General features: G+C 47.2%; 1 long non-coding RNA gene across 1 annotated transcript; it reads left to right on the top strand.

The window, feature by feature from the left end:
• The first annotated feature begins 1,413 nt into the window (after positions 1-1,413).
• Positions 1,414-9,000, top strand: LOC144943570 (uncharacterized). Its single transcript, XR_013639507.1, has 3 exons — positions 1,414-1,446; positions 1,812-1,864; positions 8,987-9,000. It is a non-coding gene; the product is annotated as an uncharacterized LOC144943570 (long non-coding RNA).
• Positions 9,001-12,887: the final 3,887 nt, after the last annotated feature.

Genomic DNA, 12,887 nt, shown 5'->3' with positions numbered 1-12,887 from the left:
CACGACGTTTCGGAGGCAACACAAGCTTCCGTCTTCAGGTGGAACCGTCATAGCACAATTGCTCCTCCACCCCTTAACTAGTATTAATACAAGGTCGGGTCTCTTGGGACTTCTCTCTTTACTTGATACAGCAATTGTGCTGTGACGGTTCCACCTGAAGACGGAAGCTTGTGGTGCCTCCGAAACGTCGTGATTTATTATTTTATTTCTATTATTACTTCTATTAATTTTATTTTTATTTTTTACCTACGTGACTTTACCGAAAAAGCCTCAGAGTATGAATAATTACAGTCACGAAAGCTTCAAATCTAGAATTAAGTAAGGTTTGTCACGTAAACAGAACATGGCAATTCGTTACGAGTTCAGCACACCGGTGTGTTGGAGAGTAAAACACACAACATTGACAATTTATATTTACGCGATCTAACCCCCCAAAAAATTTTATGGATAATATTGGAATTGTTAATTGCACGTGTTGTGGAGACGACTCTGGCGGTGACATGTTCGAGCGGCAGCTTCGCGGTTCCGGCCCAGCCGGCCGCCCTGGTTAATATCTCGGGTGAATGAGAAGCAGACGACGCATATATACAGTATATTAAAAATGTATGTGCCCATTTGGCTGCTCCGTGGACGATAAAGATCCCGTGACCTCATTCGTCATTGCACTAAAAAAAGAGTCTCCCGTGTGTGTCGTCGTCACGGTCCAAATTTGCACTGGAATTTTAAAAATTTTCTCGCAAGGATTATTTATGTTTATTTTTAATTGGGTTGAAGGCAGTTGCCAACTTGCCCCCCCTCCTCCCCCTTGCTCCCCCCTCGACTGTGAAACTACTCCGACATTGCCGCGCAAACACGAAACGTACGAATAATAATAATAATGACTGATTTGATTTAGAGAGAGAAAGAGAAAAAGCAGGCAGTAGCAGAAAGAGGGAGTCCGAAGTTTGGGAGCATGGCAGCAGTGTGAAACACGTGTCTCTGGCACGGGCTGGGGAGGGTGACGTGTGAGAACATCTTTACGCGTTTAGTGGCGGGACATTAACAATTAGCAACTCGACGAGGGGGCGCAGCTTTTCGCACCGCGCTCGCTTCTCCTCAAAGCCTCCGCGCGCGTGCGTGTGAGTGTGTGAGTGTCTGTATGTGTGAGTGTCTGTGTGAGTGTGTGTGAGTCTGTGTGTGTGTGACTGTGTGTGTGTGAGTGAGTGCGTGCGCGTCTGTGTGAGTTTGTGTGTGAGTGACTGTGTGTGTCTGTGTGAGTGTGTGAGTTTGCGTGTGTGTGTGTGTGTGGAACGCCGGGTGACTAAAGCACAGCAAGTTGGCACAGTCGGAGGCACAGGTGGTGCATCAGCCAATCATCTCGGTCTTCTCAGTCAGTCGACCCGTGGCACCTGGGTCTGCCCCGTGACCTCCTGCCAGCGGGCGTTCGACACTTCACGTGGCCTCAAGGTGCACATGGCCTGGCACAAGAGTCGTGGTGACGTCACCGCCACTTAGTGGCGAATGGCGGTTGTTGTTGTGTGTGAGTGTGTCTGTGTGTGTGCGGCTTAATGTGCTGTCCGAGGTAAGGGGGCAGCCCCTGCAATTGCTTGCTCGCGCCACCGCTTGCAGAAGGGGCCTCCGCCAAAGCGAACTCTCGACAAAGGAGACTTGGCCTGCTATTCCACGCTGGCCAAGCAGTCTTGGATGAGGGTGGCAGTACCCACAACAAAACAATGAACCCACAACACACGCAAGCTGCAACATCGATTAACCGTGGTGGACCCACCGAGGGGTGGGCGAGGGATGTAATAAGTTTTCCCCCATTGTTTCAGCTGCCGCGCCAGGAGATCCAATTGCCTTGGCGGAGCTGCCGATTGCAAGCGCAGTGAGCGCACCATTGCACCGATCACCGCTGCACGACGCACACACGCGCGCGCCACTTGTGTGCTGAAGCAAATCAAAACTCGACTGCTCGGTTGTGGCCAATTGCTCTTTTTTAAATCCTTTATTAAATCCTTTATATTAAGTTCGCTTGCGTGCTTGCTTGGGACCGTGCAAATCTTTCGGTCGTTTTTTAACCCACTTCCCGTGATCCAATCGAGCTGACTTTTTGCACACAGACTCGTTGTGCTTGACAATTAATTTTCATGAAAAATTTTTCTCCTAAATTTTACACTGTTTAGGGAATTTTTTTAAAAGATTTAATTATCAATTGCTTAATTGTGGCAGACAATCATCTGACCCATAGGTGGCAGCCATCTCAAGCCAGAGGACGAGAGGACTCTAGCCGCCCGTTTCATGATGACGCAAATGTTGACTAACCACATGGCATGAAATCCCTGCCCCCACGCTGTACAATGGAGACTATTTATAGAGCAGTTAAATTGAAGCCGCCAGGTTCTTGAAAGTGGTAAAACGGGTCAACGCTAGTGCCCTCGGGAATATACGGGGCATGTCAAGAGGTGATCTTTCATTTTTAAATCCTTTATATTAACTTCACTTGCTTGCCTGCTTGCTTACTCAAGAAAAACAGAAATGAATAATAAAATGAAACCGATGCCACGCATATAAAGGATTTATAGTGAAAAACTTTGTTTTTACGGGTTAATTTTATTAAGTTCGCTCGCTTGCTTGCTTGCGTGCTTGCTTGCTTACGACTGTGCAAATCTTTCGGTAGTTTTTTAACCCACTTCCCGTGATCCAATCGAGCTGACATTTTCCACACAGACTCGTTGTGCGAGACAATTAATGTTCGTGAAAAAAAATTCCCAAAATTTTACACTTTTTAGTCAAAATTTTTGTATTTTACATATATTCAAATAGAACTCATTCACAGTATAAGAGCCCAGAGCGTAACCCCTCCACAGGCCGTGGCGGAGTAGCGCAGTTGGTAGCGCCCTCGCTTCCCATGCCAAAGGTCGCGGGATCGATCCCCGCGTCCTCCACAGGCGAATATATTTTTAAATCCTTTATATTAAGTTCACTTGCTTGCTTAGGACCGTGCCAATCTTTCGCTCGTTTTTTAACCCACTTCCCGTGATCCAATCGAGCTGACATTTTCCACACAGACTCGTTGTGTGTGATAATTAAATTTTTTTTCCAAAATTTTGCACTGTTTAGGGAAAACAAATTAAATATTTAATTACCAAATGCTTAATACTGGCAGACAATCATCTGACCCATAGGTGGCAGCCATCTCAAGCCAGAGGACGGGAAGACTCTAGCCGCCACGCATATAAAGGATTTATAGTGAAAAACTTTGTTTTTACGGGTTTACTTGTTAAAGATGTGTTTCTTTTCTCGGGGGGGTGGGGAGGGGGGTGTGCGGAAAATAATTCCGTTGATGGGAAGGCAATTGCTTGTGGTGTGCGGGGTAGGGCTTTTCTTCTTCTTTACTTGCAAATGATGTGCTGTGTGTAAGTGGATCCTGTACCTGGTTTAAATTAAGGTTGGGTAATTGGTATGGCAGGACTGTAAGAGATGGCGACGGTATGAGGATGGCTGATGATCTTCAGCCGCTGTCCACATTGTCCATCCACTGCTGGATGAACCCCCCTCCCCCTCCTCCCCTCTCACAAACTGTCGCCATCTCTGACGGTATCACGATCCCACAATTTGGCTCTTGCACACGAGCTGATTTCAATCGCTCCATCACCACATTGGACGTAATCTTTAGGCGGGTTCTCTCCTTTAGCTGCCACTCCAGTTTTAGTCTCGATCACCGGCCAGCATCCCTTCTTGTGACGTGTCCTGAACGAAGCGCTCTTAAAGAAATAATTGAGATAAAAAAAATCGGAACATGGTTATGTCCTCCAATCCGCGTGCTTCCCTTTTTTGCCTCGGCGATATTCCTAAAATGCATTTCTCCATGCATTACATTTGTTTTTTACATCTTGTTTACATTGTATTTGACTGTCCATGGTGTTGACGCGATATGTCTTCGCAGGTGAATATGCACTGATTGAAAACATTCTTCTTTCGAAAAATGTGTTATTTACCAAAGTACATATGTGACGATGATGAAGATGATGACGACGCATCATCTGTATAACCTGTGTACCCACCCACACATCTAGCAATAGACAGACCTAACCACCAAGCTATCAGCCTATATATTTAAAATTCTTGTTCAATTACAATTAGTTTAAGTTCACGGAAAAAAAATTGCTGCTGCTCATCAGATTAAAAATGTGACTTAACAATATACACATCGTATATTGTTTTCATCTCAATAATCCAAAAAAATATAACGACTTAAAAAACTTCAAATTTAAAACATATTTCAGGAACTGCATTATTAATTTTCAGTTTAATAATAGTTGTATATATATATAGCGTTGTCGTTATTGCAAATTGCATCTCACAGTTGCTGAGCAACCACAGGTAATGATGGAAAGCATCAGCCGCCAGACAGAGAGCAGACACCAACAGTTGCCCAAGCTCTGTAGTCCTCTAAACATGTGATGTTTTAAGATAAAATAATGAGTGTTTGTATATGCAAAAGTAAAAAAGACGTGACAATTAAAGACTGAAAATGCCCACATTTAAAAACACGATGCCAAACAAATATAATAATTCAAATGTACAATGCATATTCCATCCGAGGATCCCAATGCGATTAGAATCGAAGAACCGAAGTTTTGAATGAATGAATAAATAAGTGAATATATCCACTTCTAGTTAACAAACTCGGATGTGAAAATCACATTCCCCCCACCACAATTCATGTACCTTTTGCACACTTTTATAAATAAAGGAGTAATTAACCGTGGACCCACGTTGTGTATCACACCAGCAAGGTGGCGATTAATGTGAGAGGCCCCTGCCACGTTCCGTTAATATTCACAACCGTCATCGCCATCACGTTTCCTCCATTATCTTCGCTTGATTTGTCAGCAGAGGCGAGAGCCCGTTGAGACCGCGCGAATCTATTTCAAGAGGCCTGGATTACAAATGGAAATGCAAGAATCGACATCATCATCAGCCATGGTCACTCCACTGCTAGGATAAAGTCCCCACCCCCCCCTCCCCCCGCCGGAGGCTGAAGGCTTCCCCAAGATGACATTTTGAGGAAAGCGAATTGAATAACAAGAACGCTTACCGGTATTGTATCATTTTAAACCAATTACACGTTCTGGAAAATTTACAAACATGTTCGTACAAAAATAAAACCGTACACAAGGCGAGGCAGAAAATGTATGAAAAGGAATTTGCGCTCAAACTTTCTGGCCAATTAATTACATTTCTCGCAGGACATGAGTTGAGAGGCAACTGGTGTTAATTGCAATAGAGATGCACAACTGAGATACAGAATGGACACGCGGATTGGCGAACACACGCCGCTGAAACATGCCGTGCGCGCTGTTGAGTAACACGAGCGCGCTCGAGAAGGACAACGTCGCTCACAGAGAGACGATGACCCATGGTCAATGATAGGGACGGAGCGGCAGTCAAGAGACGGGACGCATCCGAGAGGGAGGTGCCCCAAAGGAGATGGAGCACTGAAATCTGCTCTAACGCAACTACTAGATGGACTGATAATTGGTTCTTTACCCTTCTATCTGGCAACAAAACTGACACCTTTTTACAAGGAGTCATGTTTGCATAGACCGCAATACCTGCAGTCATGATACAAACAAAAGAACATAACTCTGATAATGTGCACTGTCCTTAAAGTTGATTGATCCACACCCGAGACAGCTTTCCTTAGAGCCTAGTCTCATATGGGTTGGACCAGATGACGCCAAAAGGCGCACAACTCAAAGACAATGCACCATCAGAGTATGAGAGCTCGGGGCAAGCATCTACACTATGGGAACCTCATTTGCCAGTAAAAATATGATAATTGGTTCTTTACCCTTCTATCTGGCAACAAAACTGACACCTTTTTACAAGGAGTCATGTTTGCATAGACCGCAATACCTGCAGTCATGATACAAACAAAAGAACATAACTCTGATAATGTGCACTGTCCTTAAAGTTGATTGATCCACACCCGAGACAGCTTTCCTTAGAGCCTAGTCTCATATGGGTTGGACCAGATGACGCCAAAAGGCGCACAACTCAAAGACAATGCACCATCAGAGTATGAGAGCTCGGGGCAAGCATCTACACTATGGGAACCTCAATCTTAATTTGGGAGCTTTCGTGACTGCAGGAATTATTCTTTGGTTCTTTTCGGTTAAGTCACGTCTAAAAATAAAATAATAAATCAAAATAAAACAACACATTACGACGTTTCGATTGCAACACAAGCAATCATCATCAGGCATAAAGGAAATAGCAACAAAAATCTAACTAGAAAACTATAGACCGACATACAAGCAGACAGACATCACAACGGCACACATAGAGAGGAGTATACATCTGGCAACAAAAGTATAAATTAAGATTGAACCACTTCTACGGGGAAGTTTTAAACTTATCCTTTTTTCTTTCTGGCTATTTGTTCTCTCTGCCTGTGTCCTCTCCTTGAAATTTCACACTTAAAATTCTAACTTAGCAAATTTTGAAACACGTAATAAACCAGGCTATGCGTTAATTGTGTGTTAACCGACTCTCTGTGTTGTATTACATCACATTTCGATATTTTGCTAGGTTATTTAATTTTCGTGTGCTTGTCTCCTAATTTTCAGGCTTGCCTCCCGTACCGCGTCTATCATCTCACTTACAATGGGAGTACGTTGGCGTGCACTCATTGATATGCTGATTTTCCCCGCCCTCTCCCTCTCCCCGTCCCCTCCCCCTCCTCTCTATATTTAAGGGACCGTCACAGAAACGACCATCTCTTTGTGCCGATTTGTGTCCTCTCTCTGTGTGCCGTTGTGATGTCTGTCTGCTTGTATGTCTGTCTATAGTTTTCTAGTTAGATTTTTGTTGCTCACACAGCCGATTTGTGTCCTCTCTCTGTGTGCCGTTGTGATGTCTGTCTGCTTGTATGTCGGTCTATAGTTTTCTAGTTAGATATTTGTTGCTCACACTTAAAATTCTAACTTAGCAAATTTTGAAACACGTAGTCAACCAGGCCATGCGTTAATTGTGTGTTAACCGACTCTCTGTGTTGTATTACATCACATTTCAATATTTTACTAGGTTATTTAATTTTCGTGTGCCTGTATACTCCTCTCTGTGTGCCGTTGTGATGTCTGTCTGCTTGTATGTCGGTCTATAGTTTTCTAGTTAGATTTTTGTTGCTATTTCCTTTATGCCTGATGATGATTGCTTGTGTTGCAATCGAAACGTCGTAATGTGTTGTTTTATTTTGATTTATTATTTTATTTTTAGACGTGACTTAACCGAAAAGAACCAAAGAATATGGGAACCTCATTTGCCAGTAAAAATATGATAATTGGTTCTTTTGTTGCCAGATAGAAGGGTAAAGAACCAATTGTCATATTTTTACTGGCAAATGAGGTTCCCATAGTGTAGATGCTTGCCCCGAGCTCTCATACTCTGATGGTGCATTGTCGTTGAGTTGTGCGCCTTTTGGCGTCATCTGGTCCAACCCATATGAGACTAGGCTCTAAGGAAAGCTGTCTCGGGTGTGGATCAATCAACTTTAAGGACAGTGCACATTATCAGAGTTATGTTCTTTTGTTTGTATCATGACTGCAGGTATTGCGGTCTATGCAAACATGACTCCTTGTAAAAAGGTGTCAGTTTTGTTGCCAGATAGAAGGGTAAAGAACCAATTATCATATTTTTACTGGCAAATGAGGTTCCCATAGTGTAGATGCTTGCCCCGAGCTCTCATACTCTGATGGTGCATTGTCTTTGAGTTGTGCGCCTTTTGGCGTCATCTGGTCCAACCCATATGAGACTAGGCTCTAAGGAAAGCTGTCTCGGGTGTGGATCAATCAACTTTAAGGACAGTGCACATTATCAGAGTTATGTTCTTTTGTTTTTATCATGACTGCAGGTATTGCGGTCTATGCAAACATGACTCCTTGTAAAAAGGTGTCAGTTTTGTTGCCAGATAGAAGGGTAAAGAACCAATTATCATATTTTTACTGGCAAATGAGGTTCCCATAGTGTAGATGCTTGCCCCGAGCTCTCATACTCTGATGGTGCATTGTCCTTGAGTTGTGCGCCTTTTGGCGTCATCTGGTCCAACCCATATGAGACTAGGCTCTAAGGAAAGCTGTCTCGGGTGTGGATCAATCAACTTTAAGGACAGTGCACATTATCAGAGTTATGTTCTTTTGTTTGTATCATGACTGCAGGTATTGCGGTCTATGCAAACATGACTCCTTGTAAAAAGGTGTCAGTTTTGTTGCCAGATAGAAGGGTAAAGAACCAATTATCATATTTTTACTGGCAAATTAGGTTCCCATAGTACTAGATGGACTGTCACACCGCCGGGAGCGGTGGCGCAACGGTTAGCGTGCTTTGCTACGAACCCAGCGACACGAGGCCAATTTTCTGAACCGGTCCTGGGCTTCCCCTATATCGACTCAGCCTCAAATGAGTACCTGGTACGATGTGTAAACGTCTCCACTGGGGAAACAAAGGCGGTCGGGCGTTGTGCTGGCCTTCATAGGTGCTCGCTAACAGCACTTGCCACAACAGTTTGTTAAAGGCTATACGGGGGATCTTAGCCTTTTGTTCCATCATAGAGCTGTCAATGTGCTGGAAGGCCCTTCATTCAGCAGTAGAGTGATCAGGGCTGACGATCAAGATGATGATGCTAAATCATTCCAAGTTGGTGAAGCATCATGTGAAAGGAACGTTCTTCCAGTCCGTCGCTCATCCTCGGCGCGTGTGGCACACGCCTCGGCTTAATGAGTGAGTAATCTGTCAATCCACTGCTGGATGAAGGCCTCCTCAAACCTAGCGCTCGTCGGTGCGGCTTGGTGAGAGAGGGAGCTTCTCTCCAAAGACCGCTTCAGATGTTGTAACTCGTCACCGATGTTAGCCGCCCATGGGCTTCGAAGTCGGTTCGCCGTGCTCGTAATGCAGTGTGCTAACGACTGCCCCACCACTCTCCCACCCCTTCCCCCCCCCACAGGTTCAGGCCGCGAGCATTTCAATCCGGAATGGATAAGCCAGGTAAATACTTCGAAGGGGAATCCATTCCGATGCGGGGTCCCCGCTGTCCATGCATTGCCAGCCAAAGGACAGAGGACATACACAATTAGAACAGAGGTCATAAAGATTAACAGAGCGGCCCCGCGTTTAGAATGAAGGCCGATTAGAAAATTGGGTCGAGGCCATTCAAAGCTGCGTTATGAGCAGAGATGCGTAAATCACACGGCCGTAACCGATAACAGGCGGGGATCGACGGAGGGAGACCCCAAGACACTTGTGCAACACATACACACACAGTGTACACCACACACACACACAGTGTGCACCACACACACACACGGTGTGCACCACACACACACGGTGTGCACTACGCACACACACGGTGTGCAACACGCACACACACAGTGTGCACCACGCACACACACAGTGTACACACACAGTGTACACACACAGTGTACACACACACAGTGTGCACCACACACACAGTGTGCACCACACACACAGTGTGCACCACACACACAGTGTACACACAGTGTGCACCACACACACAGTGTGCACCACACACACAGTGTGCACCACAAACACACACAGTGTACGCACACACACAGTGTACACTACACACACAGTGTGCACCACACAAACACGGTGTGCATCACGCACACACGGTGTGCAACACACACACACACGGTGTGCAACACACACACACACGGTGTGCAACACACACACACGGTGTGCATCACGCACACACACAGTGTACATCACACACACACAGTGTGTACACCACACACACACACACAGTGTGTACACCACACACACACAGTGTGTACACCACACACACACACACACAGTGTGTACACCACACACACACACACACAGTGTGTACACCACACACACACACACACAGTGTGTACACCACACACACACACACACAGTGTGTACACCACACACACACACACACTGTGTGTACACCACACACACACACACACACTGTGTACACCACACACACACACACTGTGTACACCACACCCACACACACACAGTGTGTACACCACACACACGTGGTGGGGGCGGGGGGGGTTGCACAGTGCGTGGAATTTGACAAACCTTGAGCTGGGGTTGGTGAATAATGCAGAGATTAGGACCTCTGATTAGCACGGTTGGCTACGTACGGCGCGAAAGAAGTTCAGCATACACTCAGAGCTGTCAATTTGTGTTCGGGGACGAATCGGATGCGAGAGGGGGGCGGGGCGGGGGTGTCGCGGGGGCAGCGACTCCCATCGCTCGTGGGCTCCGGGGAGCACGAGGTGGATGTCTCCTGTCTGGCTCGTCTGCCGCCGACTCACTCACTCACTCACCAACCCACTCACCCACTCACTCTGATAACACTCACCCACCCACACCCGCTTATTCACCCACCCACTCACTCACCCACTCACTCACCCACCCACTCACTCACCCACCCACTCACTCAATAACCCACCCACTCACCCACTCACTCACTCACTATGACTCACTCACCCACCCACACCCGCTTATTCACCCACCCACCCACTCACCCACCCAGTCACCCACTCACTCACCCACTCACTCGCCCATCTGCTCGCCAATTTACCACACTGCCTTATCCACTCACCCACGCACTCCCCAACTCACCCAACTCACTCACCCACCCACACCCGCTTATTCACCCATCCACTCACCCACTCACCCATCTGCTCGCCAATTCACCCCACTGTCTTATCCACTCACCCACGCACTCCCCAACTCGCCCAACTCGCTCACTCGTTGACTCCTTCCCTTCCTCGGCCATGCCCCCTGTCTCGAACCGCGTTTTCGCTCGCAGCCACTGACTGGCCTTGTAGCGCGCTTGGTGGCATGGGCCCTGGTGCAAGGAATTCAATCGATGGGTCTCCTTGTCCACCTGCCCCCCCTCCCTCCTGCTCTCAATATCGCGGCGTCTGCCCCCCTCCGTCTCGTGGCCTCCCCACGCAGGCGCACCGCGTCACCACGAGCACTCGACAGCTGAGCCACTGCCTCGGCCTTTCTCTCTCTCTCTCGCGCCGCTCTCTTTCCTCTCCCGTCTCTTACCCTTTGTTGCTCTCTGTCTCCCTCCGTCACTGTCTCTTTCTCACACTCGCTGAAGGTTTCCCCTCCTCTCTCTCTCTCATTCTCAATCTCCCCACCCCACCCCACTCTCTCACTTAGATCTCCCTTCTCAGCTTGGCTCTGTCACCACCGCCCCACACTCCCCCCCCCCGTCTCGCGCGCTCTCTCCCCGTCTCGCTCGGGTTGCCACGCGACTGAGTCCTCGATCACAAAACGTCGACTTCCTCCGCTCACGATGCAAAGAAAAAAAAGACTCGCGCAACGCTCATCTCGACTCTCTGCAATTTCACGCACATCGAGAGGACGCGCCCACCGGTGAGATGGAGCGATGCCATCGGGCCGTGTCTGCAGAGGCCACGTGCGACGATGCATTGCGAGAACCGAGCCCGAGAGAGAGAGAGAGCAGAGGTGGTGGCGTGGGCTTGGGAAGAGCGCTATCCAGCAGTGGATTGAGGATGGCTGCTGCTGCTAATCCACACTTCTTGGTTCCCACAATGGGGGCTCCCGCCCAGGGAGGGTTTCGGAGCGCGCAGGTGACGCGCAGATGTGAAAGGAGAAGCCTCGTCGGTGCTTACTCCACACCTCCTGGTTCGCCAAGTCTTTGGCTGCTATCAATTATCGCCGCGTAACTTGGCGTCGACATCGTTTTGTTGTTGTGTGGGTGTGTGTGTGGGTGTGTGTCCATTTGCATAAACGCCCGGTCACGTCCCAAGGTGAGGTAGTTGACATTTCGCCACGGTGGTATGATGGAGGTCGTGGGTTTAAAACCCGACCCTGACGTCTGCTGTATCTTTGGAGTTTGCATGTCTCTCTCATCATCATCATCATCACGGTGGCTAGGAGATGTTAACTACCTCGCCTGGTATGCAAGAGCTCATGGGTTCGATCCCGGCCCTAATCCCTGCTGCTGTATATTTGGAGTCTGCATGTATCTCTACCCCCGTGGTCGGGTGGATTTTACTCCGGGTCCTCTGGTGTTCCCCTCCACATTTCAAATCAACGTGCGTTTAAAGCAGCCGTCATTCATCTTTACTGTAGCCTTGCACCCCTTTGGTTCTCAATCGTAAAAAGCGGAATGTTAATAAACACAAAGGTTTTGATGAAACAAAGTAGCTGTACTTAACGTGTCCGTGCTTAATTTGTCTTTCGATTATTTACCTTCTGAAAACATCTGCCCGTCTCTCGCACCCCAGAAAGGGCATCTCGGCACCTCCAGGGGATGAGTGTTTGACTGCTATACATTTCCACATGATAAGCCACGTTCGTTGAGCTATCATTTGTGGCCAGGTCGCTTCTTAAACATAGCTATATAGCTCAATGAGCCTTACCTAGTAAAATAAAAAAAATATATTTTATAGTTTTTTTAATGCGCTCGTTTGCGCTGCTACTGCACATGCTGGAGATGACGACCGAGATGAGATGCCACAGAAGGAACCCCCCCCCACCCCCACCCACAATGCCCCCCAACCACCATGCCCTTCACCTACCATGCCCCCTGCCCCACTGAGGTCAAATCCAGGCCAGCGCTGACTCAATCGCACCATCGTTCTGGGATAAAGAATCATTGTAGTAATAATAATAATTATAATGACGTCGTAATCGTGATCATCATTATCAGTCACCACTCTATTAATGCCAATAACATCATCATCAACATCATCATCATAACCGTTACCATAATTTCTCCACCATTGCCACCATCATCACCAATGCCAGAATTGGGACCATCCTCAACGATCGTCTACCATCACCAATGCCACCATCATTAACTATTC

Source organism: Lampetra fluviatilis, chromosome 31 (assembly GCF_964198595.1).
Source record: "Lampetra fluviatilis chromosome 31, kcLamFluv1.1, whole genome shotgun sequence".
Taxonomy (NCBI): domain Eukaryota; kingdom Metazoa; phylum Chordata; class Hyperoartia; order Petromyzontiformes; family Petromyzontidae; genus Lampetra; species Lampetra fluviatilis.
Note: the sequence above shows the minus strand (reverse complement) of the source record. Positions and strands in the feature narration are given on the sequence as shown.